We start from the raw sequence: 13,464 nt of genomic DNA, 5'->3' as shown, positions 1-13,464 counted from the left end.
TGCTCAGCAGCACTTTATCACGGCTACCATTACAATGGTTTGACATTTTCAACGGACGGATAGCTTACATCTTCTTTCTCCACTTGGTTGTTTGCTTGTTGTGATTAATGTCCCATGTCCTCTTGTATGTTTGTGTTCGTGGCCTATACGGCAAACCAAATTCCCCCTCGAGGGACAATAAAGATGAACAGAACTGAACTAACTCAAAGAGGAGAGAGTAACTTTGGAAGATACACGCTTGATTTGTGTAACTCCGACTGCTGGGGCCTCATATTATCTTTGGCTGGGCTTTGTAATTAATTTTTGCACAGAAATAGAAGTGTGGATTTTGCCAACATCACTTATTGAAATTGCTTTAGAGTCGAGATGAAATGAAAAATGCCTTTTTAACCCTTTTCGGTCACATTGGGCTCCTATTTAACAATATATGCAAAAACAATACAAAAAAATCTATTTCTTTGTAGTTTTATATTAAAATGGTAGTTATTTGCTAAAAAAATAAATGTATTATTATATTATTAAAAACATTATTACATGTATTAAATAAATTATCAAATAATAGCGGAATATAATTATTAAATTATGTTTGTAATAAATTAATTTCTGATAAATTTTGAGGTAATTATTGGAGTATTTTGGCAGTAATACCAAAGAAACTTCAAATAGGTTACTTACCTAATTACCATGAAATTCGCGGACCTGTAAAATTAAGTGTTACCTAAAATTATGTTTTAAACTGACAAACAACATTTGTCATGGCGCAATTCAAACGCGATCAAAAAGATATTTGCCTTTCGCCGTTGACTACCGTACATATTTTTTTCCGAAACAAGGTCCCATGGAAGTCACCAGAAGGGGAGGGATATGACGTGTGCTTACGTAAGCTAGTGCAAACCAATTTAAACCGATAATATCATGACACCCGTCCATCAATCAATCTGCATTTTTTAGCAACACAAGTATGTGTGGAGCCACACTACTATGTAGCTCAGTATCGCACTACATTCTAAGCCCGTCCACTTTTTGGCGGTCCAATCAAATGTAAAGGATTTGATTTAAATACCCCTTGTAACCAATACCTCTTGTGATGCCATTGGGCCCCAAACTTTTTTCCATAGACTTACATTGAGAAAGAGACGTCTGTAACTCAGCAGATCTTTTTTTGTTTTTTAGATAAATCAAAATTCCAGTATGAACACTCTTATAGCCCTTATTTAAATCATTGGGTCCTAAACGTTGTAAAATGCACTAATAGCCGAATCCAGAGTTATGTCCCTTCCTCTGTTCATGTGAATGAGACCCAGAAAGAGGCTGGAGCGAGGGCTGGGAGGCGGGGTTAGCAAGCCGTGACGACAGCGTGACGGCCGTGACCGAGCCATGTGACCGAACTATGTGACCGAGCGGATGCTACTGCGCCTGCTCCATGGGCCCAATGGTTGTGGAAGATCGCCAGAAGATCCGGGTACTTTTCCACTTGGAAGTCGAGCCATTTCGGCATCATGCACCACTGAGCAACTTTCATAGGAATGAACGCTCCTCCAACGCTGTATCCAGTTCTCTTATACAATACATCCATGCTTGTACCTATACACCACACAAATATTCCGTTTCACTGGGGAATACATCGCAGTACAGAAGCTCAAGACGCTCTAACATCTATTTCACTGGGACTTTCAGAAGGAGTAAGAATGACTCTTCTTCTGCACAGTGAAGTACAGCTGCACAGATGTTTGAGCATGAAGCGGGCCAGTCACTGAAACCAAACTCCATGTGAGAATTTGCACGACTGAACAGGAGCAGTTTCATGCAACACTCCTGGCAGACATTCTCCAAATGAACCATTAGTATTATTTCAGGAGGCCCGTGTGTGTGTCCAGAGGTGACCCGTCACATGCTCGTCTTATTCATGCTTATAGTTCATCTGAATAATTGATTGGATACATCTCATGCTACTTCTAGAGAGACGTGTCGGTGAAATGTCAACACTTTTCCACCCAATTAGCCCATTCGGCCGCGCATGAGTTCTTTCGAAGAGTTATAGCGCCGCAAGGGTACGAGGTGGAGAGCAAACTGTGTTCTCTGTGCCAAACAAACGGTCACAGAGGAGCATGACATCAGCATCAATCTATAAAAGTGTCTGAGTGTGAAACATAACAAAAAGTAAAACCTGCTACCTGAACGTTTGGCTGTCATTGCTGTTATTTAGTCTTGTGTTAGTGTAAGATTTGATCTTAAAGCCAAGAACACGAACACAATGCCTTCAATGAATCACTCGACAGGCCGCAGATGTTCCACGAAAGCGCTCGCCTGACGGATTCCCGGCGGCTCCGGTGTTAAACCAAGAGGTGTTCCATCAAAGCCTTCGTGCCCCTGAAGCATGACAGCCTGGCCGTGACCAACATTAACCCATTCAAGGTAACGCTGGCCATGCATATGGAGTCCATATGGGTCATTCTCTCGGGGTAATAACTAGGTGAGGTGATGGAAAGCCTCAAGCACTTCAAAACCCTCTCTGTCTCTGACCCGCTGTGACAAAGCCAGGCTGAAACACGGGGCCAAACCACCAGTAATGCTCTGACTACGGGTCACCTCTAATTGTTCAGGTTGAGTAAATCTGGTGTACTGTTTCTAACTTGGAACCATACAAGAGAAAATGGTCCAAGATTGATTTTATAGCCTCGGGGCCAAAACCTGGGAAAGTGAGCAGGTTTTGTTCTTTTATTTTGAAGTGCTGAATTTTTCTAAAAGAGCTGATGTTGTGGAGATGCTCATGATTATCACATTTATTATTTTTATGTATGGCAGTATTTTCTGGAGTCTATGGGATGTCAGTGGTGAATTATTGCATGCCAGTTTTAGCCTGCAGCTTGACTTGACTTTTCATGGCATCCACTTGTTTTGAAACAATGCTACAGGGGCCAAAGGTCTCCCCCATTCATCAGGAGATGCACGCTATCCAACAAAGTGCTGCATATGGAGGAAAATCTGCAAGCACGGCAAATCAACAGTGGAGGAGGAAGAGGAGGAGGAGGGGGGCACTCGAGCTGCAAACATGCTATGTGATCTACAATCAGCAGTGCTGTCAGAAAGCTGATGATCAAAACAGATAGGATGCTGAGTGCTTTCCAACCGGCAGCCCTGGAAACATTCGTCTGGATGGTGAGGTATGGGGAGGCATTTTTTCCTCGGGGGATGGTACATCTGCCCCGATTAGTTTTTACCTCCATCATTCAAATTTCTTCTTCCCTTTCATGCTTCGTGTTCAGATCTCAGATCTGAGATATGCTCCAAAACTATGTTGATGTGGATTTTCCTACAAGGGGAAAAAAAACCATTTTGTTTTAACGTTTAATGCTGATCAGGAAATCTCCACAGTAGACTTTCCCAGGAAAAGAAATCAAGGCTTATAGTTTATTTTCTTTTAATTATTTCTACATAAACTGACGATTTGCAGCTTAAACTGATTTATTTTCAGGTTAGTTTTGGAAGAATTTGGCATCTGTGGTGCTGTGTTTTGTTTAAGAATTCACAGACAAAGTGTATTTAAGAAAGCTAGCTCATAAGCTCAGTCACTAACAGGACAAACAGTTAAAGGAACAGTGTGTAACATTATAATATAATATTAATAACTACGTTTTCATTAGTATATAATCACCTAAAAATAAGAATTGTGTTTTCGTTGGCTTAGAATGAACCCTTCATATCTACATAGGGAGCGGGTCCACTTTACAGAGTCCCCCATGTTGCACTATCGCATTTTTACGTCACCTGAAGGCCACCGTAGTTCTCTGACACGCTTGTGAAACTGCGGTAACGTGAGCCGCAGAGTGCAAATAAAAAAATAGAACGTAATTTTAAAGACATTCCACGTGTCATGATAACGCATTTTAGGCTTTTCGCACGTCATTTCACGCCACACTTTTTTTCTGTAGTGACGTTTTTCACGTCTTCCGTAGTGAGATGATGTTACGTTGTTTCTGTACGTATTTTACATAGGTTAAGTACTTTTTTAAAAGCCCAGCCATGTTTTTCCTAAACCTAGCTAAGTGATTTTGTTGCCTAAACTTAGTGAGTGTTTTTGTTGCCCCATGCTGGTACTCCACCTTCATAAAGGCGTGTAATATTATACACGCCTCGGCGAGTCAAAACGTTACACTGACACACTGTCGTCTGTTGGACAGGCAGGTCTATTATCGGGTTGCATTTAACACCACGTTGTTACCGTGAAACAGTTCAACAAAAACACTTAGGTTTATGAAAAACATCATGGTTGGGCTTAAAACAAGTACATAAACTAAGTAAAGTATGTACGTAAACAACGTAACATAAGTACGGAAAACACGTCACTACTGTAACTTCAAAATAACTCAACAATACTTTGGGGACTCAAACACTGGTCTCCTGGTTGAAAGTCCTATGTTTGTTTGACCCATCAACCCACCGTAAGTAGTCTTTCTCCCTTTTTATTCTACCTCACCAGCTCTGAGCGTAGCATATTCATGTGGGATGCGTTTATATCAGTTTATATCATTACAGACTACAAGGCATGAAATGACACGCCAAAGACAAGAATGGTGTTGCGATTGCACACAAAATGAAATCACCTTTTGGTTCACTCAGGCTGTGGGCCCAGAGGTGCCATGAGCATCTGTCTGGAGTGAAAAAGAGAGAAAGTCAAAGAAATTTTTTTTTTTTTTTTTATTAAGGTGGAAAAGATATCAAGAAGAAAACCATCTGGTCCGGTCGGTGTGCTTCTTTCCACAGCTTTTCCACCCGGATTGTTGCCATTGTTGTCAATTAGCTCAACATACTGTATGTCTCATGGAACATGACTAATGATGGCACGTTATGTAATCCTCATAAAGAACAGATCGCTGTCAGAGATTAGTCACGAGGCCTCCCTCTCTCTGTCTCGGGGCACTGCCAGTATCAAAGAGCAGAATCTACTGAATCTAATGGATACTTGCTTCAGCTGCTGGGAAGGCTCCGAGTCTTTCTTTGTTTTTGTCCTCGTAAATGCCCGTTCGAAATCAAATTATTGTGCTATGAGTCATGTCGCCCATTTGGGCGAGTTACTGTTGCCTGATTGCTGTCCCTCCCTTTGCGCAATAGGGTTGGGATGTATTTATTATAGCTGTAATTAAATGTGTTTACATTTTAATTTTATCTGTGATTTAATCTACTCTGACTGGGAAGTGAAAATAAGTTTCCATGACCGACTTGTTGGAAAATATGCACGCAGACAATAAAAGTTTTGCAGGGGTAATACGTTCGATTTTGTACTGGATTGTGTGAACTCGTGCGTCCGTCCCTGCAGCATAATGATTTGTTTATGTGTGTGTGTCAGTGCTTGCGGTGTGCTGACAGCCGGGAATGTGCTGTCTGTTATGAGCCAGGCATTGCTCTTTCTTGTCAACATACTTTGTGAACGGAGGCGAAAAGGAGAGCGAGTACTTTCTTGTCTTGTCATATTGAAGAATTGCTCTCATTTTTGGTTGTTAATGCGCCTTCAAAATCTTTATAAATCACAGAGTTTTCACCTTTCAGTGGAGTCAAGTAGGTCTGCTTTATGTGAAACTGAGTTCCACGCTGTCGAGCCGAGCTGATACACTCATAAAAATGATTTCCAGCCCTTCCTTGTACACTAGAAATAATGTTAGCCCGATTAAATTTTCTAACACCCAAGGCGATCAGGTGAACGGCTTTGCCTGATTATCTCAGTGATTAATCTTGCTGACGAAAGAAATGTAAAAAGCAAACACGTTATGAGGCTCATACAGACTAATTATGGAAGCACTTTGCATTCAACAATAAATAAAATAAACATCACTGTAATTTTGAGATCTGCATCTCAGAATGGAGAAAAAAGTATCTCATAATTATGAGACAATTATGTTTCAATTATCTGCATTAAATGATCAAAACACTGCTGATATATACTGTTTATTTGGAGCTTTGTTGCTATAGGACATAGTTTGGGTTCAAGGTTACTTCCTGCCCGACGTGATCTCATCCCTACATCATGTAAGAACGCTTGTAACATAATGTAAGCTGCGGACGTAACGTCAAGTGACATAACATCGTAAGTAAGTATCACTAAATTTTTGTTTTCACATGGGACACGAACGCCAGTCCCCTGAGTACAATTCCTGCAAATGAAATGGCTACTATGGGGGACTACCATCATCACACATGAATACAACGGGGCTCATTCAATATTCCAATACACCATTTTGGAAAAAATAACAAACTTTGGAGCGTTATTTAGCCTCCTTCCCGTCAAGCTAGTATGACATGGTTGGTTACCAATGGATCCCTTGGGTTCTCTAGGTTCTTCATAGATATCTGTACCTTCACTCCTGCTACAGCCTCTGAAAGACAGTAAAGTCGGTCGGGATCGCAGGTGTCAGGGGGTTCATAACAATTGCAACTAGTCAAATATACATTATGGATAAATTGACTTGGAATTATACGACATCAAAATTTAATTATAGATATGTTTGAATAGAGGTCAATGGTAAACGTTGACTTGTTGTAATTAAGTTACAGACATCTACAATTATCTCCAGCTTCCTCCCACAGTCCAAAGACATGGAGGTTAGATTCATTGTTGACTCTAAATGTCCCGTAGGTGTGAGTGGGAGCGTGAATGGTTGTCCGTCTCTATGTGATAATCTGGCGACCTGTCCATGGTGTGACCCGCCTCTGCCCAATATCAGCTCGGATCGGCTCCAGACACTGAATAGGATAAGCGTTTACAGATAATGAATAAATGTATGAATGAATATCTACAATGAACATTTCCACTAGTAAGACATTAATTGTTGATATCAAGAGTTAACATTCTGTCTAGTGAGAAATGAATTGTAGATATCTTTAAAGGTATGATATGTAACCGTTGTCGGTTGCCGTTTGTAAACACACCGCATTCAAAGTTGGCCACACCTCCACAGCTCAAGCCGAGAGAGAGAGAGAGAGAGCAACGGTGGTCGAGCAAGCTATAGAGTGACTGAAGAGAGAGAGTGGCGTTAGTGAGAACAAAGCAGCAAATCAGAGAAATAAAAAGTTATTTTCTGATTGTTTCCCGGCAGTTACATTCTAAAACACACAACTAACTCTGCATAACTCTGCGGGAAGGTGCCGAGTTGCTGTATTTTGAATGAATACAGGCTTCCTGTCTGCAGACTGTGGCTCAGCGCTGCTCTCGTCAAACTACAGACAAACACCGATCATAGCTGCACTCACAGCACAGAGAGGAGCAGGGGGAATCACTGGATCACATGCACATAATAACACACAACCAGTTCTCATTCGTGAAATAGGACCCCTTTGTATGTGGAGACTTGTGCCTTGGTACCAGAAGCTGAGGGGCGTGACAAAGCGGTGGCATTTGACCACCTGAATGGGCTGCACACCCTGCGCACTGTTATTGCCTGGAGGTTACACCCCCACGTGGGGCACAAAGGCACTTTGCAGACACCCAGGAGTGTCCCGAGTAAAATAAGAAGAAAAGAGAAAATTCAGGCAGATAGCAGGGTTTCTGCAGAAACAGACACCGACACACACTTCTAGTGGGACATAAGTGATGATTGACAGGGATTATTTTAGTCTATACATTGTTTTTTAGTTAATTCTTGCATATTATACCTTTAATTAGAATTGCTATTAGTCAAAATCATGTTATGGATATGCTGTCTTGGAATTCTAGCTTTTTTGACATTTACAATTGCTATTACCGCTACTGATTCAGTGTTAAAAGGGCTTGCCATAGCCTGTGTAGCTCATTACATGAAATATGAACTTCTCACCGTCATTCTTGCCCTAAATTGCGCCGTTATTCAGCTTAAACATCCAAAGACGACGACCGTCTATTGAAATCCTGCCACCTCCCATTGACTCTGCCATTACTCAACCTTCAGATAAGGATCAGCGGTCAGGATAAGCGCAGATAAAGGTGGAGAACGACATTATTCAACAATGTGAATAATTGAGGAGCCTGCAGTCGATTTTCCCGAAAAAGAAGAGGAAGACTGTAGCGGTGACTATCCTTATCGGTGGCGCCGTGGGTCTCCACCCCCGACACAGACATCTGCCTCGTTGCAGTGCTCGTGCTGGGTGAAAGAGGACAGGTGGGGCGTCCATCATCCATGCAGAAAGGACAGAGGAACCTTTAAGTCAGCAGGATCCATTGTTCAATGAAGGTCAGTGGTAAGGTGGGAGTGAAATAGGGCGACACCGGGGAGAGTGATAATAGCTCATCACGGTGGAGGTTTCTGATTCGCTGCCATATACTTCATCATGCCCTCTCGACGAGCACTCCACTTCTGCTTAAGACAAGGTTACACTGTTCAAATCTGGCAGCGTATCGTCTCCGAAAACTAATCTAAAGGTTGTGGTGGTTGAATAAGAACTTCACTTGCAGTGAGTCGTACCGGAGTCATCAGAGTTGACGGCAAATGTACACACCCACCCTTCCATCCACCAAAAAAAACTCCACACGCTGATTTTCCACCACGCTACTTCGACGTCAAACTGCTGTGTTTCCAGTCGAGTCTTCTCTTAACAATATTTTCCTGTTGGTTCCCTGTATACCAACCAAATAGGTGTATCATCATCTCTTGCTCTGGTTCTCAAACTACAACATTAACTGCACACCACAAATATAGTTTTTAAGAGGCAATATTTGAGGGACAGAAGTGGAAACAAATATTTATGGCTAATTTCACTACATTTGAATGCATAGTTGTGGCTTGATCAAACCACAATGCCATTTTAAACCATCTTTATTGTGTATGACTAAAGGTCTTTACAAACTAGTCCGAACCAAGACGGCAAACTTTATTACTCCTTTCAACCTTGATAAAGGCAGCGCAGAACAGATCCACTCCTTCCGTTCTTACCTTTCACAATAAAAGCCCTAGATATATAAAATTCGCAGGCAAGTATTTCGCATTTTTGTGTGTAAAGGTCTTAAGGCGGCAACTAATGATTATTTTCATTGTAGATTAATCTCTTGATTATTTTTCAATTTACTTGTTTGTTCATAAAATGTCCGATACTGAAAATGCCCATCTTAATATCCCTGGACCCCTGTTATGACCAACCAGTCCAAAATCCAAAGATATTCAATTAACAAAAGGAATTCAAGCAGCAAATTCTCATATTTGAGAAGCTGGAACCAACACGTTTGCCAACCAAAATCATAATTTGTTTCCCATCATAAATTAATAGAAATCTGTTTGATGTGTCTCAGAAGTTCAACAGGATGGCTGTACAGGAAGAAAACACTAAATGCATATTAGACGCCCCGGTTGCTTTACATCTAATTGACTATGAAGGGAGGGATCATGGTTGTAGCAAATAAAATATGGTGATGATGGTTGGGGTTAGGCAATCAAAGCACTTGGTTACGATTAGGGAAAGATTGTGGTCACAGTTAATAACAATAAAGCTAATTACAGGACTTAGAGTGCCCAGTCTCACAGTAAAGTGTGTAATAGACCCGCCTGTCTACCAGAGGAAAGCGTGTCAGTGTTGAGTTTTATGTCGCCGAGACGTGAATAAGCTCGTTCGAGACGAGCCAAGCCTGCGCAGAATCGGTCACCGGCAATCGGCAGCACAATGAATGCTGGTCAGCTTTGTGTGTGACTTGATCCCAATTTGCTCTGACATCATGCACGCGTTGACAACGGTAACCTCACGAGATCGAGGCAGCTGCAGTTTTTAGAGCCTGCAAGACCCAGGGCATACTGGGAAACGCCTGGCTGTCGCCTGATCAAAGAGCTGATTGGCTCATAGTTTGACAACAAACAACGTGTGTAATTGTGATATTTAACACTGGATTGTAGGCTATTAGTCTCATGCTGTGTAATGAAGGTTTCATCAAACATAGACTATCTTGTGTGGTGGTTGATAAAAATAATAATTATTATAATAATGAGGGTTATTTATATATCACTTATCAAAACAAGTGCTCATTACAAAGTGCTTTACAAGGCAGACATACAAATATAAATAAATCCCAACGTGGTCTGCAAGTAGCCCACAGATCGGATCTAACGGGATGTCACTTTTCCTGTGACTTCCTGTAAATTCTTTGAAGGCTGCTGGAAATGGCTGGAAACTGTCCGCAGCTTCTTGTCTCTGCCCCCTGCTGCTGCCGCCTGATCTCGTCTACTTTCCAGGTGAGGTGCAGTTCATCTCGATCAAACCTATTATTACACGCCTGCATGACGGTGAAGTGTCTTATAGTGACGGTTATCATGTGAGGTTTGTCATGTGTTAACTAGTGACGGAGGTCTAACTTCAGAGTTAGTATATGAAGTGAGAAAGACCATTTATGGTGGGCAGGTATAGGGAGATGGATGGGTCCAACAAACGCAGGACTTTCACCCGGAAGATCTGTGTTCGAGACCGATGTTTTGTTTTACAAGTTACGTTATGTTTTCCTTACTGACGTTATGTTGTTTATGTACGTGTCTTAATTAGTTAATGTACTTATTTTAAGCCCAACCATGATGTTTTCCCTTAACGTAACTAAGTGGTTTTGTTGCCTAATCCTAAGTGAGTTGCTTGGTACTGCACGTTAATACATGCAGGTAATATTCACTTCTCTGCAAGGAAATACATAACACTGACACGCTGTCCTCTGGTGGACAGGCGGGTCTATTTCATGCTTTATAGACGACGGCACTATAGATGAATCCGGCAACCGCTTTGTGTGTTCCGCAATCTAGCAGCGCCGCCATTACTGCGGTGGCAAGTCTTAGTGACTCACAGCTGAGAACTGGTAAGGTTCTTCTCGAACTCCTAGTTACATAGAGAGTAAAGGTAAAAGTAGAAAATTGTTCACTTCTTGCATTCAAATGTGCGCGTATTGTTGGGGGACGTCAACGCAGTAATGGCGTCTTGGTTACTTTTGGTATTTCGGCAGATTTGTGTGTATATATAACAATTTATAGGAAGTCGAGAACAGGTGGGAATCTGTCTCCTGATCCATATTGAGCTTCAGATTTTTTAGATGAGATGTACTCATGTGCTCCCACTCAGCATGTTGGCGGAAATGTTGTCAGGCTCAGTGGTGAGATACTGAGATTTGTGCAGATACAATTACTGCAGCCCAGATATTACAAGCCAATACTGCAGTTTGGGAAACACTTGGATAAGCCCGGGTGTATGTTTGCCACATCACATTTGTCTTATTTTTGCATCTAATTTCCCTCCCTCAGTACTGCTAATCATCCCGGCTGAAGAATCCACTGTTTCCCCTCCTTCATTTATGCATCTTTTATAATGATGCTCGAGAACCCTAACAGGGTTTTTCCCCATGCTTTCACTCGTTATTGGATTTGAAAAGTCTGCTGCAGGCGGCTCCGTGATTGTGTAGCTGCTGACATTTGTTTTTGTGCTGTGGTGCATTCAGAGCTGTGGGAACCTCCAACCTCTTGACACTGATGATCAGCAGCCTTTTTATTGGAAGAGAGCACTGAATTCATGTATTCCTTTTCATGTTGTTTGGTTATTGTTTGACTTCTGGGCTTGGTATTATATCAAAGCTTGTAAATGTTGTTCAGCGTCCAAAACTTAAACTGATACTTGACCCAAAATCTATCTTTGGAATATAAAACTGTAGGCTTGAGAGAAAAATAAGTAGTTTTATTTGTTGTGGAGAACAGCGGCTGTGCTCAGCTTCGGTTGAATTGGATTCAAACAGTGACCAGTTTTTACAGTTGAAAATGTATCAAATATCAATTAAAGCCTGCCAAAGCCCTCTTGCAGCATAACTCTCATCCTTCTGTTCATTTGTATGCTCCAAACACTCCCGTTTTCACCAAAATATAGCTAAAATATAGCTAAGAATCCATCTGTCACATCAGGGCAGACACATCAGCCGTCTCTTTAATGAAATGTCACCAAACTTAAGGCGTCATATGCTTCAAATTAAGTGCTTATCGGATCATTGAACAGCTCCTGAGACCCCCTTCTCAGACGCTTTCGTAAGAATTTGGTGGGGCTGCATCCAACAAATTTAGGTATATTCCAAAACCAACAATCCAACAAGAATGTCCACTTCATGCAGCGATTGGCCAGATGTGCGGAGGTGAGAAGCTATAGGCACAGTTTGAACTGAAGCTCTCATTTTCTTCACTTTTTGTGTGTTCAAACTGAGAGATATTCCAGAAGTGGGAAGTGTGCAATTCACCATGTCTCTCTCTTCTCAATGATGGCAGTGTCAGGATTAATAAATACAGAGGGAGGACTCAAATGCAGACAAACACACACAATGCAAGCAGGTGGGATGAAGGGACACTTACTAGAGGCTGTAGTCAGGAACAGACTTACAAGCTGGCAACGGGATGGCAGGTTGAACAGTCAAAAGAGGCAACAGGTCAAAATATTGGAGCAAGGAACAGGTGGCTGGATGCAAAGACAGTGAGCAACACAACAACAAACTGTCAGGAGCAGGTGGAGACGGGTTGGTATAAATACTGTGGGGGGTAATTGGAGAATGAGGAACAGGTGAGCATGTGGATGTAGGCGTCAGGTGAATGGGACTGGCGGGGAAAGTCTGAGGGCATCTGGTGGATGGATGGGAAATGGCAATGCATGGGCCTGGAGGAAGTGAGAAGTGGCTGAAGACAGGGACAGAGATACAGACTGAGTCAAAAAACAACTGAGGAAGCTGTTGTGACTGATCAGGGCATATCTTGTTTTCATCTACTTTGTGATATAGAGCGATGGCGGGCTGTGCATGTACTGTAGATCTAGAGTTACATCCAGGTAGCTTCTATTTTGCCTCATCTCATTACTCAATAGGACAGAGAGAAAAGTGATTCTTGCAGTGGAGATGGCTTTGGTAGATTAAAGGAGACCACTGAGCTTTTTTTCAACTTGTTCAATGTCGTCTTTGCAAGAAAAATCATCCCCAGGCATCGGAAACTTCGACGTAGCATCTGGCGTAGCTGCAGAGGCTCCAAAGCTACACTGTTAACCCCTTAATGCCCAACTATAAATCCATCTTTAGAGACCCACCTCATGCTCTTCCATTGGTCAAAACTGTTCAATCCTTCCTAGGGTTGCCAACTGTCCCATTTGGCTGGGACGCACCATTTATTGGGCAAAATTAGTTTGTCCTATACGCGGCCTAAATTATCCCGTATTGACTGCTACTCTACTCTGATCAGCAGACGGCACTCTTATGGGCCTTTCACACAGAATGCAGCAACGGCACCACTTCACCCTGAAACCCAGTATTTCCGATGGCTTGCATGGCGCAACTACGGCTTTTTGCTGCACCAAGCAAAGCGCAGCCCGCGGTGGGCGCAGCGCAAACCGTATTCTGTGCGATAGGCCCATTACAGATCCTAGATCTGATACAACAGCAACAGCAGATCATGTGCTGATCACGTCAGAGAGAGATCACCTGTCATCATATTACAGGTCCCCTTATATGCATCAGTTGCG

The 13,464-nt window shown here is 42.2% G+C and overlaps 1 long non-coding RNA gene across 1 annotated transcript in view; it reads right to left on the bottom strand.

Annotated features, from left to right (window-relative positions):
- Positions 1 to 12,443, bottom strand: part of LOC141778240 (uncharacterized) — a 37,155-nt gene extending 24,712 nt beyond the window's left edge. Inside the window, exon 1 of the long non-coding RNA XR_012596017.1 lies at positions 12,315 to 12,443. This is a non-coding gene — a long non-coding RNA (uncharacterized LOC141778240). The remainder of the gene's footprint in view (positions 1 to 12,314) is intronic.
- Between the last annotated feature and the right edge of the window lie 1,021 nt (positions 12,444 to 13,464).

Source organism: Sebastes fasciatus, chromosome 12, assembly GCF_043250625.1.
Source record: "Sebastes fasciatus isolate fSebFas1 chromosome 12, fSebFas1.pri, whole genome shotgun sequence".
Classification (NCBI taxonomy): domain Eukaryota; kingdom Metazoa; phylum Chordata; class Actinopteri; order Perciformes; family Sebastidae; genus Sebastes; species Sebastes fasciatus.
Note: the sequence above shows the minus strand (reverse complement) of the source record. Positions and strands in the feature narration are given on the sequence as shown.